Here is a 6,000-nt window from a genome sequence, read left to right on the forward strand (position 1 = left end):
CACTTGAAAGTGAGCATTTGACTTCCCCTTTGGGCACCATGAAACCGTCGGCCATAGCTAGGAGGGAGGAGAGTTCTTTTTTCATTTTTTTGTTACTTTTACACTAGTATCATCTCATTTTACACACACACTCATACACCACTTCATTTTCTCTCAAACTTTGTAAGTAACAACTTTATTTCTTCTTTCTTTTTCTCCTTAAAACCGAATCCATCATCATCATTTTAATTACTTGTTTTGTTACTTGTTGTTTGTTGTTGTTAAAGATCAAGTTATCTAGCTTGTATCTTCATGTAATCTTGTTACTTTCATCTTTGTTTGATGAAGAACCAAGAACAAGGATCTAAGTTTCTATAACTTGTTCTACACTTAAATATTTTAAAGATCTAAAAGTTCATAAGCTTTATAATTTTACTTGTGTTCATGTTTTGTAGACTTAAAGTTTACTTTCTTAAGATCCAAACTTTGATTTGAATCTTCTTAAATATGAAACAAACATGAACATAATGCTTGTAACTTTAGTTTATTTTCTTTCTTTTGTAAGTATTTTAATTATTACTTTGGTCAAGTATTACTAGTTAAACTTGATCTCATTATTCTTGAAATTAAAGTTAAACTTTATAAGTTCAAGAACATGGAAGTTTAACTTTCTAGTTATAACTTCACACACTTATGTTGGAACTAAGTTTTTATAGCTTATGGTCTTCTAATTTTGTTTAAAACAAGAGCTTATAAGCTTACATACATGTTACAAGATAAAAATCTAAGTTTCATGACTTATGGTTTCATTAAAGTGAAGATCCAAGTTCTATAACTTAGGGTTTAACTTAAGAACACTAGATCTAGACATTTTGGTCTAGAATCTTCAAGATCTAACTAAGAACGAAGTTCTACAACTTAAGATCTTGTTTACTTAGTTTACTTTCAAGTTTGTAGCTTAATATTACTATTAGAACTCATGTATGTGTCGGATCTAAGATCTTGATGTAACTTTGGTTCATCAACCTTCATACAACCCTTAATTGAGTTGTGCTACATATCTTAGACATACACTAGTGTTATTATGGTCAAAACTTGGTAAAGATGATGCAAACACATCAACGAGTTGTACACTTGAAGCTATAAGCATCAAGGATGAGAACCGTGATGAGCATCAAGCACCAAGAACCCACCGGAACACTTTGCTTACTGTTTTATGGGTCTGATCAGGTCACCTGGGCTACTGGAAAGTTGATTTCCAGTTAGTTCGGTTCGAGTATATGATTTTCCATTTAGGCATCGTCTTAATCCGAGTTACGGTTTAGGATTTATAGCCTTCCGAAAGTCACTACACCCTTTTAACGTTGTGCTGAAATTTCTGACCTACTCGCACTTAAATCGTTGCCACGGTTAAACGAAGACGAGTTTGGTTCTGGAAATTGGTCAGCAACTAGGGGACTCATATACGGAGCCATGGCCACTGGTCTCACCTCATTTCAGTTTGTATAGAGTTTGTGCCGACTGAACGAATTCAGCCTTTGTTTTGAACTCTATTCTTGATTGAAGCTTATTTTACACTTTTTGATTAATGATGAATGATGAAGATACTTAAGACCTAATTTACATACTTTTAAACCTTTGGGAACCATTTACTGACTTAATAACTTTTGACTTAGGTTGAGGACTTTCCGGACCAACTACTTGCTTACTTATTCCGTACAGACTTTACTACTTTTCACTGTGAGTTATAGCATCCCTTTTTACTTTAACTATTTTGGGAATGAGAATACATGCGCGTTTTAAGTTTTACATACTAGGCACGAGTACTTAAACTTTATGTATGTGTGGGTTATACAACGGCATAAACTTTCCCCTTAGCTCGGTAACGTTTAGTCATTGGTCTTTGAACCGGTGAACGCGAATCTTAGATATGGATCCATAGGGTTTGACATCCCCACTCGAGCTAGTAGCGCTAGCATTTAATGGGTGTTTAATACTTCGTAAACTTACACACTCGCCAAGTGTACTTTTAGGGGGTGATATTACGTTAAGTTAGTTACCAAGTGCCCACGGTTGAACATATACTTTTCATACTGTTTTGAAACACTAAAATCTCGTGGCCTACCTTACATTACTGTTATACTTAAAATATAGCTCACCAACATTTGTGTTGACATTTTTAAGCATGTTTTCTCAGGTGCTTAGAGGTTTGGTTGCTTCCGCTGTAGTTGTCATGCTGTGTAGACTCCCGCTGCGTTTATTAGAGATGTCTTCGCATGAAACATTTATTTTGCATTCAAACTATGTTACTTTTGAAACGATGAATTTGTAACGGCCTTTGTGATGCCCCGTACAAAACCATCGTGTACGAATCATCAACAACAGGATCATTACAAGGTTAAGTACTATATGCTGTAATAAAAGAAGTTGCATTCACGATAAAAAGGTGACGTCATAACCGACATCAAATGTTTTACACAAACAGTATGCTTCTACGAATAGCAAGCATGAATAAATGTATGTGACCCTTAGGTCATTACAAAACATAGTTTCAAATGTATTAAAGTCTGAATGCAAGTTAAACAGTTCATGCGGTGATAACACTAGAGCAGCGGGTGTCTACGACAAGACTAGCACGACAGCGGAAGCAAATAACCTTAAGCACCTGAGAAAAACATGCTTAAAAACGTCAACACAAAGGTTGGTGAGCTATAGTTTAAGTATAACAGTATGTAAGGTAGGCCACGAGATTTCAGTGCTACAAAGAGCGTTTCAAAACAGTATGATAAAGTATATGTTAACCGTGGGCACTTGGTAACTAACTTAACGTTTATACCCCCTGAAAGTACACTTGGAAAGTGCGTATGTCTACGAAGTATTAAACACTCGTTAAATGCTAGCGCTACTAGCCCGAGTGGGGATGTCAAACCCTATGGATCCATATCTAAGATTCGCGTTCACGGTTCAAAAACCAATGATTAAATGTTACCGAGCTAAAGGGAATGTTTATACCGTTGTATAACCCACATATATATAAGTTTAAGTACTCGTGCCTAGTATGTAAAACATAAAATCCGCATGTATTCTCAGTTCCCAAAATAAGTTAAAGTAAAAAGGGAATGCTATAACTCACAATGATAAAGTAGCGGTAAAGTATGACTCGGAAAGTAAGCAAGTAATGAAGGTTGTCCAAACGGGTACTCAACCTAAGTCAAATAGTAATAAGTCAGTAAATCGTCCGAATAGGTTTAAAAGTATGTAAATAAGGTCTTAAGGGTCATCATCATTCATCATCAAACAAAAGGTGTAAAGTATGTTTCGTTTATGAAAGTAGTTTAAAACAAAGGCTGAGTTCGGTCAGTCACCACGGCCTCTAGACCTACTGAAATAAGGTGAGACTAGTGGCCATGGCTCCGTCTATGAGTCCTTTAAGTGTGGTAAAAATTACAGAAGCAAACTCGTCTTCGTTTGACCGTGGCGACGGTCTAAGTGCGAGTAGGTCAGAATTTTCAGCACAACGTTAAATGGACATAGTGACGATCGGAGGGCCATAAATCCTAAACCGTAACTCGGATTAAGATGAGTCCTATATGAAAAGTTATCTACTCGAACAGAGCTATCTGAAAATTAACATTAAAACAGCCCAGGTCTTACTGATCAGACCCAGAAACAGTAAAACAGTAGGGTCTGTAGGTTCCGGTGGTTCTTGGTGCTCGATGCTTATCATGGTTCTCATCCTTGATGCATATAGCTTCAAGTGTACAACTCGTTGATGTGTTTGCATCATTTTCACCTTGGTTTGACCATCATAATCCAAGTGTAAGTCTAAGACATGAAGCACAACTCTCTTAAGTGTTGCAAGTGTTTTGATGAACCAAAGTTACATCAAAGTTTTAGATCTAACACATACATGAACTTTAAAACTAATAATGAGTTACAAACTTGAAAGTGAACTTATGAAATCAAGATCTTAAGTTGTAGAACATAGTTCTTAGTTTGATCTTGAAGATCCAAGACTCAAAAGTCTAGATCTATCATAAGTGTACAAAGTTATAATTAAAAAGTTTCATTTACATGTTCTTGAACTAGTAAAGTTAACTTTTAGTTCAAGAGAAATGAGATCAAGACTAACTTGTAGTACTTGACCAACAACAACCAAATCACAAAATTAAAGTGTAAGTAAATGAAGTAGTAAACTAAATAAACAAGTAACTAGTTCATGAGTTTCATACTTTAAAGATTCAAGCCTAAGTCTTGACCTTTAAGAAAGTAAACTTTAAAGTTTACTAACATGAATTACAAATATGCTTTCACAACTCATGAACTTAAATCTTTTAACAAGTAAAGGTAGAATCATAAACTAGTAAGTTTATGTTCTTGAGTGTTCTTGTAAATACAAGATATAATGAAGAATCAAACTAAAGAGTTGATTCTTGAAACTAGTAAGTAACAAACAACAACTAGTAACTATAAGTAAGTAAATAATAATCAAAGACAAGTAACAAGTTAACAACAAAGAATGATGATGATGCATGTTCTTGGTTTCGGTTTTAGGCAAGAAAGAAGAGAAGAAATATGTTCATAATACTTACAAGTATTGGAGAGAAAGAGAGAAAAAAAGTTGAGAGATTATGAGAGGTAAGTGTGTGTTTGTAAATGAGAGTGAACAAGTGAAGTAGTAATAAGAAAAATGAAACAAAAAAAAACACTCCTAGGCCTTCTAAGGCCACGGCCTGCAGCTCACAAAGGGGGAAGAGAAGTGTTCTTTGGTCACTAGCATGTAAAGCTCTTTAAAGTTGGTTACAAGGTGGTTGTTTATGGGAATGATGTGCAACTAGATTCTAAAAGCCTTAATCAAACTAGTTACATCTTTAATTAATACTTACATGGAAGAGTGGGCTAGTTAGTCCATGAAAGAAGTAGGGTGGGCTTATAAGTTTATATTCATGAGTCCATTAACATTAAACAAGCCCAAGTTCCATTAATTAACAAATAAGTCCAATTAAAGCCCAAGTAACTAACTAATAACCATAGTTAATTAAAATGATTAATAAAATCAATCATGAATGTAAATAATACTCTAAAAATATTATTCGTGAAACTTTCGTGTGTCACAAAGACGTTTCGGGCATTTAAAGTCAAGTACGGGCAATCATGGCAACATGTAAATGTAATAACGTACATTCGTTTAATCACACGTATTAATAATAATAATTATTAATAAATAAACGTTGGAAAATCCAGGGTCGTTACATTACCCACCTGTTAAAGAAAATTTCGTCCCGAAATTTTAAGCTGAGGAAGATGGAGGAGTCGGGAAAAGGTGAGGATACTTCCGCATCATCTGATCCTCTCGTTCCCAAGTAAACTCAGGTCCTCGTTTGGTATTCCATCGTACTCGTACAATCAGAATCTTGTTGTGTTTCAAAGTTTTGACCTCACGGTCCATAATTTCAACAGGCTCTTCCACGAACTGGAGTTTGTCGTCAATCGTAAGTTCCTCAAGTGGTATGATAAGTTCGGGTGCAGCAAGACACTTCTTCAAGTTTGACACGTGGAAGGTAGGATGAACTGAGCTCAATTGTGCTGGTAGATCCAAACGATAAGCAACGGGTCCAACACGTTCCAAGATTTCAAAAGGACCAATGTATCGTGGGTTTAACTTTCCACGTTTTCCAAAATGAATCACACCTTTCCAAGGTGCAACCTTTAACATTACACAGTCGCCCACGTTGAATTCAAAGTCTTTACATTTAAGATCGGCATAACTCTTTTGACGATCGCGGGCAGTCTTAAGTCTAGCTTGAACCTGAGCAATCTTCTCCGTCGTTTCGTGGACTACCTCGGGTCCAGTGATTTGCTTTTCGCCCACTTCAGCCCAACAAATAGGAGATCGGCACTTGCGGCCACACAATGCTTCAAAAGGTGCAGCATTAATGCTTGAGTGATAACTGTTGTTGTACGAGAATTCGGCTAACAGCAAATGCCTTTCCCAGGCTTTTCCAAAGTCAATGACACATG

The sequence above is a fragment of the Rutidosis leptorrhynchoides genome, chromosome 4 (genome assembly GCF_046630445.1).
Source record: "Rutidosis leptorrhynchoides isolate AG116_Rl617_1_P2 chromosome 4, CSIRO_AGI_Rlap_v1, whole genome shotgun sequence".
Taxonomy (NCBI): domain Eukaryota; kingdom Viridiplantae; phylum Streptophyta; class Magnoliopsida; order Asterales; family Asteraceae; genus Rutidosis; species Rutidosis leptorrhynchoides.